The sequence below is a fragment of the Camelus bactrianus genome, chromosome 11 (assembly GCF_048773025.1).
Source record: "Camelus bactrianus isolate YW-2024 breed Bactrian camel chromosome 11, ASM4877302v1, whole genome shotgun sequence".
NCBI classification, from domain to species: Eukaryota; Metazoa; Chordata; class Mammalia; order Artiodactyla; family Camelidae; genus Camelus; species Camelus bactrianus.
In genome coordinates, this window is record NC_133549.1 from 73,089,543 (window position 1) to 73,106,293 (window position 16,751).

Here is a 16,751-nt window from a genome sequence, read left to right on the forward strand (position 1 = left end):
ACACAAATTTTATCCCTCCCCTTTTACATATTGCCCTTCACCTTGTTTTATTTATTTATTTTTTAATTTTTGAATAACTTTAGACTCACTCAGAAGTTGCAAAATAGTAAGGAGGATTCCCATGTACCCTTCACCCAGCTTCCCCTCAGTGACAATGTTTTAAATAGCCATAGTACAGCTATCAAACCAGGAAATTGACAGCGGCAAAATACAATACAATTAAACTTATTTGGATTTTATCAGGTTTAGGTGCCATAATTTTTTAGGTCTTGGTAAATAGCTCTATGAAGTTTTATCACACGTGTAAATTTGTGTGACCATCACCTTAATCAGGTTCAGAACAGTTCCATTACCACAAACAAAGTCCGTAAAATACTGCTTTATAGTTACACACATCTCCCAACACTGACTGCTGTCAACCACTGAGCTGTTCTCCATCACCATGTTTTGTCACTTCAGTAATAATAAATAATACACAGGGAATAAAACCAACATTTTATAATAAAGCATAAATGGAGTATAACCCTTAAAAGTTGTGAATTACTATTTGTACTCCTGAAACTTATATAATATCGTAAGTCAACTATACCTCAATACAATTTTTTAAAAGAATAATAAATAATAAATGGAATTCACAGTATGTGACCTTGGAGTTTGACTTTTTAATCTCAGCATAAAGCCCTTGAAATGCATCCAACATGGTGCAGGTATTGGTAGCTCATGCCTTTTCCTTGCAGAGTAATATTCCATTGGATGAATGAAGCACGGTTTATCAATTCATGTTGGAAGACCTTTGGGTTGTTTCTATTCATAACCATTAAGATTAAAGTTGTTTGCACATTTGTGTATAGATTTTTGTAAGTTTTCATTTTTCTTAGATAAATACCCAGGAGTTGGGTGGCTGGGTCATAGGGTTCACACATGCATAACTTTGTAAGCAACTGCCAAACTGTGCTGCAGATTGGCTGTTTCATTTTGCCTTCCTGCATGACAGTTCTGTTGCTCTGCATCCACACCAGCACTTAATATTGTCAGTACTTTTTATTTTAGCCATTCTAGTAGGTGTGTGGCAATACTTCACAGTACACCTGATTTTTTTTTAACTTAGAACAGCTTGTAACTCTTTGTATATCAGAATAGAAAGCTACTCCTTTTTTTTTTTTCCTGCAGCTGCATTGTACTTTCTTGTATGGATATACACCAAAATTTATTTAACTGATCCCTTTTTGATTGGCATTTGGGTATCTCCAATCTTTGCTATTTCAGATATTTGAGCCCCAGCTCTCAACCACCACACTGATCTGCCTTTGCAAATATCAAAGACACTGGGCACATACATCCTGTCTCTTTCAGCAAAGGCTTCTATTAGTGATTCTTCTGACTATAAGTGAAAGAAATCTAACTTGAACTAACTTTAATTAAAAGAAATGGAAGTGAGTGGATCACAGATGGCAGAATTAAACAACTGAACTGCAGGAGTGGTGGGATTAGGACGCTCAGAACCAGACAGCACCTGGTCTCTCTCTCCACATCCCTTGTTTGCCCTTTCTCATGTCTGGGTTTTACCCCTTCTCTTCATAAGGCAGTAAGCATGGCCACCAGCAGCTCCCAAGTGTTACATCTGACAGCTCCCCATACTAGGGGGTTGGGTGGGGGGAAGCTGCCTCTCTTTGCCAGGTCTAAATCCAAGGTGTCAGAGAAGGGTCTGCCCCATTTAGGGGTGGGGGGGGGTGCAGTTTTAACACAATCCTGGCCATCTCAGGTAGGTAAGATAGTTCTGGAGATAGTCTTGTCTGCAGAGGAAAAGTCGGAAAAGGAATCCCAAGATACAGAGATTTCTCCTCTCTTGGGATTGATCACATCCGATTCATTTCCAGATCTCCCAACACAAATAGCCACGCTCAGCACACATTAGATGCTAAAGGCATGCAGGCTCATTCTGAACAAGATATGTGTCAATCAATCACGCATTCTAGTAAATTGCCTCTTATTTCTTCGCATGCTGGGGGAACCCACCATTTAAAATAATGCTGTTAAATTCCTCTGCGAAGCAGGCTTTCTTCACCTAAATGCTCACAGCAGGATTTGCTTAAAGTGGGGCATGCCTGTAATCTCAGTTCCTGGGGGAAACCTTTGATTTTCCTGACAACCCACTGAGATAGGCGAGGAAGTTACGAGGGCAAACGGTTAATGGATGTGAAAGCTTTCTGTGACCTGTAAGTGGTACAGAAATGTAGGACCTCACCATGACTATTATGATTATCCTTATTTCATCTCTTCTTTGAAGAGCTTTACACTGTAATTTTGGAAGTGGAATTGGAGACACCTCTCTAACAGTTCAACCTCATACTTCTCCTCTAAGTCTCAGTCCTGGGTCTCAGAGCATCATTTCCCACCAGCCTACTGCTTCTATTAAATACAACATAAAGAGCTTTCCACAGCCAGAGGCCTCCTTGGATGGGAATAAAGGGAGGCACTGAGGCAGGGGCTTCCTGAGGCACAGTTAACTGTCTCTAAACTCCCTGTAGCAGAACAGCCCTTTCTAGCCCAAATTTGGGGATCTGACTTCACAGTCTTCTTGAAGCACCTAACTCTATGCCAAGCTCTGTGCTAGACGCTGGAATCCCAGGAAGCCCACAGTCCAGGGAAGGCAGCACATCCCACTAACTGTGCTTCCAGGCAGACAAGGGAGGTGCAGAGGTCCCCAGGGCAGGGGATTTGGAAGGTGCTTTGAGAAGAGCCCCAGCTCTGACCTTGACGGAGAAGTGATGTGCATTTGGATGACGTCACTGAGCCTAGCAACCTCAGTCCTTCCAGCTGCCCCTCTAATCCTAGGGCCCTGGCACAGGAGTCCTTGTGGTTTCCTCCCAAATTCTTCCTCTCCTTCTCTACATTTTCCCTCCCTTTCTCTAGGTTCCTTCTCCTTGTTTCTCAGTACCTTTCCCTCCCTTTAAGATCTACCTCCATTCCTACCAGTCTCCCATGCTTGGTTTTGCAAAGAATGCCACCACCTCCCCTTCCCTTGCTGGCTCTGTGGGGCCACAGCAAAATGCATGTAGCCCCGGGAGACTTTGTCATAAATCAGTCTCTCTGGAGGCACAGTCATTTTTATTGCTTTTCTGTGAACATCCTGTCATCCCTCTCCCTGTCTCAGATATTGGCAAGCTTGGAACTCACAGCCCTCTTCCCGGATACATCTCATTAGAGACCTGCCGATGGCTGGCTGCCTTTGCACTGTGAGTCTTCCCCGGCCAATTATCTTGACCTCATCACAACTTTTGGCAGACACCCCAAAAACAGCAGTGAGGGTCAACTCTCCCAGGGCCTCACCCACCACTCCTGTCCTTCCTTCTGTCTCATTCCCATGAGGCGGTGCATGCCCAGAAACCATGGCTGAGACTAGACAACAATATTGATGACTGTCCTGAGCCCCTCACCCCAGAAAGAAGTTAAGGGGCCCCAACACGTTCGAGTGAGCAGTGCACTGCAGGCAAGAGGCTCTGTGATGTTTATTCATTGAAATGTGCACAGGAATGCTGGTGACTGGGCAATAGTGATCAAAAGGCAATGAATTCTACTGAAAGGGTAATTTATCACAGTGGTTAATAAACACAGACTGTCTGAAGTCAGTGAACTCGATGGAAAATAGATAGGTCACTAGGACCTTGAGGGAGTGGAGGCAAAGCCAGGAGTGGAGTGGCTGCAGACTATTAACATCCTGCCATCTCAAGTATGAGGCGAGCTGAGAACTGGCTGGAGTTAGACCAAATGACACAGGGATTCCAGCAGAGGCTGGTCTATGCATGAGCCCGTCCCTGTCCTAGAGGAGAATAACAGACAGAGAAAGGCAAGGTGTAGGTGCATCATTGAAATTGGGTGTGGACCAACACGTGGTCTCACTGGTTCTACCTTAGGAGCCTGGGCAAGGTCTGTGCTAGGGACAAGGAAGTAAATCAAAGGGGGAGCATTTGAGAGCTATGTCAGCTGAAATGGGATCTTTGCCCTTGAAAGGCTTGGGGTGAAATCAACCTAAATTATGCCATGTGATCACATATCCCCATGGTCCTACCTGTTCTACTGATGGGCACTGCTGCCTGAAAGAACTTTGACCCAAAGGATCCTTGTCAGTTGGCTTGGTTGCAGAGCACTTGTATCAGTTTGATGCTAAGATGCTCTACCTACCCTATTTCCCAAGAAAGTTGGCCCTCCTGGAGGTGGGTAGCTGGATAAAACAGGGAGTCAATAAATGAAATCACTCCTTCAGATCTTAGTTAGAGGGAATCGACTGTTGCCAGGCTGAGACCACAACAGTGAGCAAACTGACTCTCCCCAAAGTCCCTGCCTTCATGGTGTTTACATCCTAGTTCCCTGAATATTTCCTAAAAATCAGACTTCCCTGTGTATGGGCAAAATTGAAAGTTTTATCTTCCTTAAATCTGTCCTTCTCCCCCTGCTTTCCCAACTACAGAATGGTTGATACAATAAAAATACTTAAGCCTTAAACTGGAGTTTAGAGAGAAAGATAAATATGTTTCAGTTTAAGTGGGACCATTGTTAAGCAAATCCACTCACTAGTTCATAGTCAAGAACTGAGCAGCAGTCTCTATGTTAGCTATAAACAAGATTAAAATAATCAGCATGGCAACCATGCAAACATTGTTCAGGGGGAAAAAAAAGGAAAGGAAAAGTAAGAAGCAGATACAGAACCCAGTCTGGAAAAAAAATTCCAAATAATGGAAGAATATTTCACCAATATAATAAAGCTTAATTAAATAAATAAATGTATCAAAATAAGAAGGTAAAGAACAGATAATAAAACAATACAACAACTTTCACTTGCAGGCACCTGACTTATCCTATCATCTGAAACAACCAAGAAAATGGACAAAATATATGAAACAACATTTTTCAAGACACAGGACAGGCTACAAAGAATGGTGATCCCTTAAAGATGGTAAATAGAAGAGACGAGCCTTACAATTGCCTCAGCGGTACTCTTGGAGACTCCGAGCATCAATACATGCAGGGGTTCATGTGGGGTGGGAGGGGTTCCTGTCCCCACCAGGCAGAATCCCACAGGCATTAAACAGAGTACTTACAGGCTTTTCTTCAGGTAGCAGAGCAAAACTGGCCCAAGACTAAAAGTTGCTCTGGTCAGACTCCACAATGCTTAAAAGCAAACATAAAAGGATTACGTTTTTAAGAAATTTAAGTGCATCCCAGAACAAGGCTCAAAATACATGTATATATATAGGAATATAAAACTACCCAACACCCAATAAGATAAAATTCAACATTTCTGACAGCCAATAGCAAGTTATCAGAGAAGCAGGAAAAGATAATCCATAATCCACAAAATATGATCAATCAAAACTGATCTGGAAATGACACAGATAATATAATTAGTACGCAAAGGCATTAAAACAGTAATTATTATTGCACTCCATATGTTCAAGAAACTGAAGGAAAGAGATATAGAGACTGATGATATAAAGATATAAAGGTGGACTCTGGTAAGTTGAAGATGTATATACTACATACCCTGAAAGCAAAACTAAAATAAGTAAATAACTAAATAAAGAAGTAAAGTTAATAAGCTAAAAGCCATTATGGAAAACAGTACAGAGATTCCTTAGAAAACTGAAAATAGACTTCCCCTATGATCCAAGAATCCCACTCCTGCACATATATCCAGAGGGAACTCTAATTCAAAAAGATGCATGCACCCCAGTGTTCATAGCAGCACTATATATAATAGCTAAGACATAGAAGCAACTTAAATGTCCATCAACAGATGACTGGATAAAGAAGTTGTGGTATATTTATACAATGGAATACTACTCAGCCATAAAAAAGAGTAACATAGTAACATTTGCAGCAACATAGATGGACCTGGAGATCTTCATACTAAACGAACTAAGCCAGAAAGAGAAAGACAAATATATATGATTTCACTTATATGTGGAATCTTTTTTTAAAAAAGGACATAAGTGAAGTTATTTACAAAACAGAGACAAACATAGAAAACAAACTTATGGTTACTCAGGGAAAAAGTGGTGGGGAGGGGTAAATCAGGAGTTTGGGATTTGCAGATTACTAGCTACTATATATAAAATAGATAAACAACAACTGTATACCACAGGGAACTATATTCAATACCTTATAATGGCCTATAACGGAAAAGAATATGAAAAGATAGGTATATGTATAAACGAATCACTATGCTCTACACCAGAAATTAACACAACATTGTACATCAACTATATTTCAGTTTTTTAAAAAATGAGCCAACTAGGAGATAAAAAGATTAACAAGGGGTGTAAGGAAACTCTGGGATGATACATAAGTTCATTATGTTGATTTGCGTTATTGGCATAACACGTAATATGTAATGTAATATGACATATTCATATGCCAAAACTTATCAAAATGTCACTTTAAATATGTACAGTGTGTTGTATGTCAATTATATCTATGTGAAGCTGTTTTAAAAAGCTCTAGAACAATAGGAAAACAGAGTTGCAGAGCCAATGAAACAAAAGGAGAATCATCATACCATTATAGAACAAATAAATAAATCATAAAAAATTAGTAACAGTATAATTGCACAGGACATATTAGTTTCTGATATCAATTAAAGGCTTGTGAAATCAAGTGTCAAGTTGTACAACTTCAGGGAGTTTGCATGTCCTAGTCCAGGATGGGAAAGGGGTCCCCTGGAGCCCTGCAGTCCATGGCCCTTGCAGCCCCAAGCCACCTCCCTGCTTGAGATGATCACAGTGAATGTAGAAGGAAAACACAAGAAGATCAAAGGATACAGTAAGATTTTAACAGAGCTGGAGAAAAAAATTGACCTTATGTTAGAATAATTGATCCTTTCACAGTAGAAATCACCATAAATGAAATAGAAATGTAATAATAGAAATGTAAAAATCCCTGAAAAGAGAAATAATGGAATTTTCTGATTAAAAAAGTACACTGTTCCCAAGGGTCTTGGGGTAGGAGGCAGGGATATGATATAGAAAAATCAACAGCCAGACATAACCTGGAAAATTCGTTAAATTTTTAAGGACAAAGAAAGAATGCTTTGTGAGTCCCAAGTAGAAAAGTAAGTCTTCAATAAACTGTAATGAAGCAGACTGGCCTTGGAATCTTTGGCAACAATATATAATTCCAAGAAACAACAGAGGAATATATTCAAAATTCTGATGGAAAGAAAATGAAAGCTAAGATTATTATATCCAGCCAAGAAGTTATTCAAGAATAAAGACCACAGGAAGGTATTTCCAACTAGGAAGAAACTAAAGGAATTATAGTACTCCTGATTCCTTGTTGAAAAGCTACTTGATTTTGAAATTCAGCTAGTAGTGGTAGAAACCCATTGGTGGAGACTTATTATCCCCTCCCAATATATACTTGTCCTCCTTCTTTGGTCATAAGAATCCTGATATTTACCTGTGCAAATCGTCACCCACCTACATGGCTACATTCTTAGCCTCTCTTGCAGCTAATTATGGTCAAGTCATGAAGTTTTAGCCAATAGTATATAAGCAGAAATGACAGGTGCAACTTTCAGGAAGTCTAACTAAAGGGAAGGAGCACATCCATCTTCAGCCTTCATCCATCCTGTTGCCTAAAAGATAGGTGCAATGGGTGGAGCCCTGGCAGCCATCTTAAACAATGAGGACAAAGAATACATCCTAATGATAACAGAGAAGTCAGCTAGAAAGCACTTGGCTGCCTAATAAATTTGTAGATCTGCCAAACCTCTGGACTGCTGCTTCAGGCTTATTTTATATGAAAAAGAAGTAAACTTTCATTTTGCTTAAACCACCATTTTTTGTTGTCTTGTTGTTGTTATATGCTGTGGAACCAAATTCTGACTCATATACCAGTCTATTAACAGATACATTTACGTAAGGAACTTAGGTATGGGGAAGCTATGGTTTTATACACAGAGTTCATTCAATTCTTTCCTAAGACTGAAAACATGGATGTAATTATGCCTACAGAATAGAATAGAAATATTGTAAAGTTTAAAATATTTTTTAAAAATAACAGAGTTAACAATATCACAGCAGTGAGAAGAGGGAGTGGGGGAGTGTAAGAGTGCTCATCCCCTGATCTCTCTCAGCAGGAAGTCAGTCAATACTGCGTAAATTTAATAGATGTCGTTTTAAAACTGACTCCCACCTCCTAATGCTCTCTATAATCCCTTAGAGAGGATCTGTTCGAAAATCTCTCTTGTGCTGAAGAAATACTTGTCTAAATGGAGCAATTCCTTCCATCCACTTGAGATTCTTTTTTCTTCTTTTAAACTAAAATAAAATTAAATTTAATAATTTTAATTAAAAAGTAGCTTGTGTGTGGTGTGATCCCACCTTTATATTCCTGTCTATGTAGGCTTCTATCAAGATGTCTGTTGATTTCGGGGGGTTATATTTTGTGGGGATTATTTGTCTTTTCCTTAGTGACTTTCTTAATTTCTTGAATTCTTTATAATGGGCATGTATTACTTTTTTAGCATCAATGAATTGATAGTGTACTTTCTGTTGTATTACCTAATAATTACCAAGGGCGTCCCTCCAAGTCACTGATTAATTAGCATCCTATAGCATGGATGTACATTAATTTATTTAATCACTTCCCTCTACATGAATATTCAGGGTTTTTTTACACATATCACCTCACCTTCTTACATCATAATTTTTCTGTATGCTCAATTTCCAAAACTGAGGGTTCTGATCAAACTAATATGCACATTTTAAAGTCCAATAGTGAAAAGACTGTGCCCTGATTACACTCCTACCAATTATGAGAGTGCCCAATTTCCCTTTCCAGTAATGGATACTACCAACACTTTAAAATTATGCCAATTTGGTTTAAAAACTGGTCTTTAATTGTTATTTTAGTTTTCACTTCCTTGATTCTTTGTTAGGGTGAGCCTTTTTCCCCGTGTTATTGTTTATTTGTGGCTTTTCCTTGTTCATTTATCTCTCGAGTTGTCTTTTTCTTATCCACTTGTAAAAAGCTCCTTTTAGATAAAGGGTACCAATTTTCCTTATATATCCTATAAATCTTTTCCTCCAACATTAATCATATGTCTTTTGATTTTGTTTATGGTAGCTATTTCCAGACATATATGCTGATTTCTTATGTGGCATATATCACTTTTACCATAAGAGTGAGGTCATTTTTGAATGCTCAAAACAAAACAAAAGCAAAAGCAATGTTTTTGCCCATTGCATCACCCCCACCGCCCACCCGCAGCCTTTGAAGTCCAAGTTCCCCCAGTGTGGCTTGCAGAGCCCTCCATGAGGGTCCTGTGTCCTGGTCCAGTGAGGCTGCCCCCTCCTCCTCAAGAGACTCCGTCCTCCATAAACGCAAAATGCAGCTAGTTATTGTCTCATACACATCAAGGGGCCTCCTGTCTCTGAGCTGCTCATCTGCTGATCCCTGCTCTTGGCCAGAGCACACTTTCATCCAAGATTCTCTCCTCCTCTAGGGAGGTTTCCCTGAATCCCACCTCCCTGACCGCCAGCCTAGAGAGCTCTCTTTTGGAGCCCACCATGCCCTAAGTCTAGCTGGTGTCCATCTACTGCACACCTGGAGGGCCACCCGATGCCCACCTGCCAGCCACCATGCTGACTGGTCAAGGCCTAGCCTTTATGTGCTGTTACTGATTTTTAATATCACCCCTGACCTGAGTACATATCTACTGCCCTCATTACCACAGACTTTAAATATCCATTTATAGTCATGTTCCCTGGACCACAAGCTTCCCGAAGGCAGAGCTATATCTTATTCATCTTGTGTCTTCAACTCCTGCCTGGTGAGATGAATGGATGAATGAAAAGTCTCCAGAGGTTTGTCAACATAAGAGTGTCTGGATAGGCCCAGTAGAGGCCAAAGGCTGGGCCAAGGTGATGCCTAAAAATTAGCGACATATACAAGCTAATATCTAAAAAAGGCCTTCCTATCCTGTCCCAGGATCACCACTTCCAAACATTCCATCACAAAAATAAATGAAACTAAACAAAATAACGTGCACAGAGACCACTGCTTCTCCTCTAGCCTTGCAAATGTCCTCAGCTATTGCGATTTTCCAAATCACTCTCAAATCCATCACATGCTTGGAATCCCTGGATACCACCACGAGGGGATGATATAACCATTTTGCAGAAGAGAAGACTGAGCCTGGGAGAGGTCAAAAACATGGCTTGGATCTGAGATAATAAATCATAGGCTTGGCCTGGAAATGACTCTGAAATACATTCTTGTCCAACATTATGCCTTTAAATTGATAAGGTACTGTATCTCAAAGGACCAGCCCATAATAGCTTACCCATTTTCTGATTTGATATTTCGGGTATCTTGGGATATCAGACGCCAGCAATCATGTATGCTCCAGTAATCAACAGCAAACAGTTCTGTCTCTGAACTTTTAACAGTTCGCCAAATGCCTCCTAATCTGGCCACCTCCAAATAAATTGCTCTAAAATATTATTTTATGAATATACAGTATCCAATAACAAATAGTATCTTTTTGTGAAATTAATTTCAATTTAGCCTTAACTAATACTAAATTGCAATGGAATTACATATTACATACACATTACTACAGAAAGAAGTTCATCATGATTAATGTTATTACAGTGAACACCAAAGGAATTAATAATGATTTGCAGTTATTATAAAGTGGTACTGGTGTAGGAAAAAAGGTTAAGTCTAATTAAATTCTGGCAACCACTTTAGGGCTCTGCCGCAATGAGGATGCTGGGTTTTATGTTAATTAATTCTATATGAAAGGTTGCTGAAGTGTTTTAATATTGTTCAAAGAGCCACGATTTTACTACCACCGTGTGTTTTGGTTTTGTTTTTCTCCACAGTGACCTGTCGGCATGGGTGAGCCGTTAAATTCTTGGGAATCACCAGGTGTTAGGAGGTTAAGGGTTGCTAATTCTAATCTGAGTAGGCATGCTTCGTGGTGAGGCCAGTGTCTCCAGGGAAGGGCGCATGATGGGAAATGGATGACCTTTCTTGGGAACTGGATCTTGGGTTTCCCGAGTAGCTTTCCGGGTTGGACGTGGCTCCAGGCCTGTCCCTACACATAGGTGGGGTGGGCAGCCTGGACATCTCAGAATGGTCCCATCCGGCCCCAGATAGGGTAACACAGTGCCTGATCTTCCACTGTCATGCGCAGAAGTCAGCGTGGGTGAGCTCAGGGTCTGGGAGGATCTGGAGATCCAGTTTCCGTCATGGTTCTGTGGCTCATTTCCTTTGTAACTTGGGGCAAGTCATTAAAATTCTGAGTCTGAATTCCCTCAGACTTCACAGTATTGTTTTCAGGATTAAATCAGAAGATGAATAAGAAGGAGAGGTGAGAAACTATGAGAAGCAAACAATTTAGTGTGCTTATGCATGACCTTCCCCTGGGTGACGGTCCGTTTGTCACACATCTAATTCCTACAGCCAGCCTTCTGAGCTCCTTAAAGATGGAGACAGAGCTTAAATTTAAATATTGTTTCTGTTTCATGCCACACAGAAATATTTAATCTAACATTTCAGAGTGCGACGTGTGGTGGGAACTTGTTTTCATCAGCGTAGATTTTCAATCACATAACTTGTTAAATTAAGAAAAACACAAGTTGGTATCTCTGGTTGTCTTATGTCTGCAAGCCAAGGGCATGGCTGAATGCTTGGCACAGAATTAAGTTCAAATAACTTTAATTCAAGTAAATAAATTTTATTTGAAGAAAGGACGGACGGATGGATGGATGGGTGGGCATCCTGAGTTCTCTTATTCCCAATACAGACAAAGCATTTGTGAGAATCTTGTTAAGGTCAAATCTGAATCTTGACAGTGACCTCAATGATCACTCTTCCAGTCTTGTGGGCATTGGTGGGAGCAGGGCAGGCTTTGGCAGATCCGCCTTCCACATGGCCCCCCCTGAGCACTGTCTTGGCACCCAAATGCCTCCTCAGCACCCAGCAACCATTTGCCCTCCAATGTCCATTTCCAATGCCTTTCTTGGAAGCAGTACTTAAGCACACATCCCCATCCACAATGATCTTTCCCTCCTCTAGGCCCATGGAAAAAGAAAGTCTAGCCCAGAGCGTCTCAAACTTCGGGGGCATGAGAACTGCCTGGAGATCTTGTTAAAATACAGATTGTTGGGCCCCACCCTCTGAATTTCTGATTCAGTGGGTGCAAGATGGGGCTTGAGAATTTGCATTTTAACAAGTGCCCAGATGATGCAGTTGCTGCTGGTCCAGCACCTTGAGAACATCAGGTTCAGCCCTATGGAACCAAACTGAAATTAGTACCATTTTCCTTAAAAGAGGGTTATTTTGAATCAGGAGTTTGTTGAATGTCGACATGGCACCTCCTTTCTGCCTTCCAGCAGCGATCCAAAGCCAGCGCCGTTACCATCTCCCTCACCTTCTAGAAGAGGAAGCTGGCTCTTGGAGGGGGAGCAGCCCAATCAAGGTCAAGGAGTGCAGATCTTCTCTCATGACCCAAGGCTGACAGTCAGGCTGGGAAGACCCAGGCTGTATCGCCACATGCAAACAAAGCGTTTCTTCCAGGAACAGTGGCTGATACAGTGAAATACATGATCCGTGAGCCCCACAGTATCTCCCAAGTGGGGGGGGGGGGCAATGACGGTAGATTGATTAAGGGTCAAAGTGTGAAAAGGATCCTGAGAAAAATAGTCTAGCTCAGGTCACCTGACCAGCTCTGTGACCCTTGACAGGTCAATTAACCTCTCTGGGCCTCCCAGGTCATCTTGCCTAAAGCTCTCACCCTCTTCCCACCCCTGACTGCTGTGCACATGCTGGTCTGTGTCCTAGTGCCAGGATTGTCTGACAGCCCAGCAAACTGGGCTTTCCTTGGGGGCTTTATGCCCTCCACACCACCCAGGACAGTGCTTTGGCCCCTTTCCTTCCCTCAGCATCAGGGGCATCTAATTGATCCTCCTGTGGCCTTTGTAGAGCCAGGGAGGAAGTTACCAGAAGCCAGAAATGCAGACAGCCAGTTCCTGATTAAAAGGAAACCTATTGTGTGGAAGCTATTAAAAAAAAAAAGCCACCAGTGAACTCCACATTTTAGGGCTGTGTCATCAGCCCTGAATCCACTCTGAGTCCATTAGCAGCCCAAGTGCTGGCGCTAAGGCCCCCAGACTCCTTGGAACCTGGAGAGTAAATCTCTGGGGGAGCTGACTCAGCCCTTTGTCCTCTCAGAGGTAGAGAAATTGGATTCCAAGCCATAGAGGATGGCAGGTCGGCATCCAGAAGGCTGAAGAGACAAAGGGCTTCTGCCAAAGAGGATGGCGGCCCAAAGTTCCTGTCTAGAGCAAAGGTGGGACAGAGAAGAAAGAGCCAGGGAGGGAGGGAGGAGGGGATGGAGAAAGGTAGGAAGGGAAACAGCAGGGGAAGGAGGAGGAAGAACTGACTTATTGCTAACGAATCCACGGCAGGCATGGTGCATGCCACATTATTCATTCCAACAACAATAAGCTTCCAAGGTAGATATTATCCCCATTTTACAGTTGTCATAACTGAGGCTAAGACCATGGAGTGACTTACGTAGCTCAGTGGATTCAGGCAAGTGATACAGCATAAATTCAGATTCAGATGTGTCGAATCTCAAAGCCCCACGTTCATGGCCCTGGGCGGTGCTTCCAGTTGGCTGCCAAGAAGTCTCTGTAAAGAGAGAGGGGTGCCTTGGGGCATGGCCCTGGACGGTGCATCCCAGACACCCAGCTAAAGTTCGCCAGATCCTGAGCCCAGGAACACCTGGTTCCTGCAGAGGAATATAAACAACAGACCTTAAAAAGGCCTCTGTGGCTGCGAGGAGTGGAGGACGGATATGCTGCGTGTCCATTAGTGCTCACTGCTAACCCTCAGGTAGTAATGTTACCTTAAACTCATGGTACTGGTACTGATGGGCCAGTTTCATCCTTAAAACAAGAGCAAATGCAGACAGACCTCTAGTTGAAAATTCCCTGCTCTCTGGCAAGCCTTGCGGAGCAAGCCAAGCTCACCAGGCTGACTCCCACTGTTCAGGTAGCTCTAAGGGTGTACCTATAGTCTAGTCTTTGGACTTACCTTCAACCAACTATAACGGGGTGTGATACCTCCCCCACCTGACTGTGAGTGTCTTAGGGGGAGAATTCTCTCTTCCTTGGCTCAGCATCCTCCTCACTCCTGGGCTGATTAGCGTAGGGTGTAACAGAAGGAGACTCGACCAGAGCTGTCCAGTAGAACTTTCTGCACCATCCAACATGGCAGCTAGTTGCCCCGTGTGGCTACTGGGCATACAGAATGTGGCTAGAGCGAATGAGGAGCTGAATTTTTCACTTCACTTTATTTCAACTTATTTAAATTGAAATAGCTCCAGGACTAGACACTTCGTAGATATATGTTGGGTACAAGAGAGTGAGGAAGAGAGAAGGACAAAAAAAGAAAGAAAGAAACAGACAGAAAAAAAAAAAAGGAGGAGAAAAAAAGGGGACAGACAAGGAGGGTGGGAAAATGCAATCAGATCAAGAAGGGAGGGTAGGAGGGAGGGAAGGAAGGCAGGGGGGATGTAGGGAGGGAGGAGGGAGGGAGGTTCCTTGGGAGGGAGAGAGAGGAGGAGAAAATGTTAATTACAACTCCTATCAGACAATATCAAGGGAAGCTTCAGGTCGGTGTCTGGCTGCTACCTGAGCGCTTCGCAGGTTTGCCTTGGAGTGACAGAGAAGCACAGACCAGCCCCAGCTCACCCAAAGCTCTCTTCGCCCTAGGTGAGCACAGCTTCCGGAAGAGCACAGGTTCCAGGACCTGAAAGAACATCAAGTCTGGATTGCCCTCCAAAGCCTCAAAACTTAGAACCAGAGATGCAAGAGCGTCAGGCAGACAGAGGACTCGGATCTCGGCTGGCCCACTCTCCTTGGCTGCACAGACAGGGACTGAACTCAGAGGCGTGAGAGACGGAGTCGAGAGAGGTGAAGACCCCCCTGCCCGGTGTCAGGGGTGGGCTTGCCCTGCCCCCACACCCCTCCCCCTCCTCCCTCCCTCCCTCCGCCTCCATCTCCACGTTAGCAATATATTTCCAGGATACTCTAATGAAGTACATCTTGAGTCTCCTTTTCACGGCTAATGAGGAGACAACAAGAATTTGACTAATACCAGTACAATTACTGGAGCAGTGAAGCGAGGGCCTCTGATTAGACGTGATAATTTGCAAGGCTGGGCTCTTCACATTAAGTTTGCAAACAGTTTAAAAATCACTTCCTCTATTTATCCAGCTAATCCCTGTTTAATGACTCCAGACCCCAGAAAAGAAAGGGGAAATGTCTCTTTAAAAATTAATAAATAAATAAATTAAAACACTAACAATCCCAACCTTATTTGCCCAGACAGGAGAGATGGCAGGAGTGGAACCCGACTGTCGTGTTTTCAGGCAGACTCAACCAAGGTTTCACAGCTCCGAAGGGCTGTGCGATCCCCCAAACCTTGGTCTTTGTGTTCTCTTCGGCCACTGATCCAGCCTGGGCTTCCCCTAACAGGACTGCTTGTCCAGCACAGAAAAAAGGTCACCTCCCTGGGGATGGGTCTAATGGCCTGATTTAGGAACAGCTTTGGTGGCCACCAGTCTCCAAAGGATGGACACAGGTGAAATTCCATTGCAGCAGAGGTTTTGTATAATCTTCCCAAAGTGTGGTCCTGGGACCCGTGACACAGGCATCACCTGGGAGCCTGTTACAAATGCAGAACTTGGGCCGCCCCCCCCAGACCTGTCTATCGGAATCTGCCTTTTCAAAAGTTCAGGGGGACATGTGTGTGCGTTGACGTTTGAGAAGCGCTGCTTTATGACATATCATTTGTGTGACTGGGAGGGTGACCTGGAGACACGAGGCTTTGTTGATTTCCCTGCTACCAATTCCGTGGAACTGTGTTTGTCAGAGTGCATTCGGCAGAGATTCATAGCAGGGATTATGCAAAAGAAAAGTGTGTTTGGGAAATGCTGGGTTAAACCAAATTAAAATTATTTATTTACTACACGTTTTTACAGCATCTTTATAATACCTGTAAGCATTTTGACATCCGTGAAGGAGTCTGTTTACAGTGTTTCCCAAACTCACTTGAAGCCAGACTCTTACTGCTGAGCATGGAGCATGGTAGTTCCAGGGAAAGAGGGGCATTTTGTCAGACACATGGTTCTCTGATCCCAGCCATGGGGTTTCTCCTCTTCAGCAAAGGTACACCCAGGAGAGGAAAGCAAGGGGTCCCACGGGTCTATCCAAAAGCTGCCCCTCTCCCATCAGCTTCCTCCAGCAGTCTACCTGCAAGCAGAGAAGCTCACCCCAGTATCAAGTACTTAAGACCATCAAATCCAGGCCTCTGGACAAGGCAAAGGATCGGGGATGGGAGATGGAGGTACAGCCTTTTTTTTTTAATAATAACTTGCCTTAGAGATGACAGCACTCATGCTATTATTTCTCCTCCAGTTCTTGTTGAGTTAAGAACAGCTAATGTGATCTGTGAGGCTCCCACTGTGTCAAGAGCTTTCTGTGCTTAGTCCATCAGGTTTCCATGAGACCCTGGAATTGCCACTCTCTCACTGGCACCATTTTACAGATGAGGAAACTGAAGCCCACCACGGTTATATGGCTGACTGAAGCCAAGCCAGGGAAGTGAGGGTAGCACCAGGATTCAAACACAAGCTGAGCCCCCAGGCCCTGCTCTGCAGAGTGGGAGGGCAC

General features: G+C 43.0%; 1 long non-coding RNA gene across 2 annotated transcripts in view; it reads right to left on the bottom strand.

Annotated features, from left to right (window-relative positions):
• The window catches only part of LOC123619192 (uncharacterized), a 157,048-nt gene that overhangs the window by 91,173 nt on the left and 49,124 nt on the right, over window positions 1–16,751 (bottom strand). The window contains exons 2-3 of one of the 2 annotated variants that reach the window (XR_006727735.2): window positions 13,588–13,704; window positions 5,100–5,169 (exon numbers count right to left, since the gene is read on the bottom strand). This is a non-coding gene — a long non-coding RNA (uncharacterized LOC123619192). The remainder of the gene's footprint in view (window positions 1–5,099; window positions 5,170–13,587; window positions 13,705–16,751) is intronic. The other variant, XR_006727736.2, reaches the window with a different exon arrangement.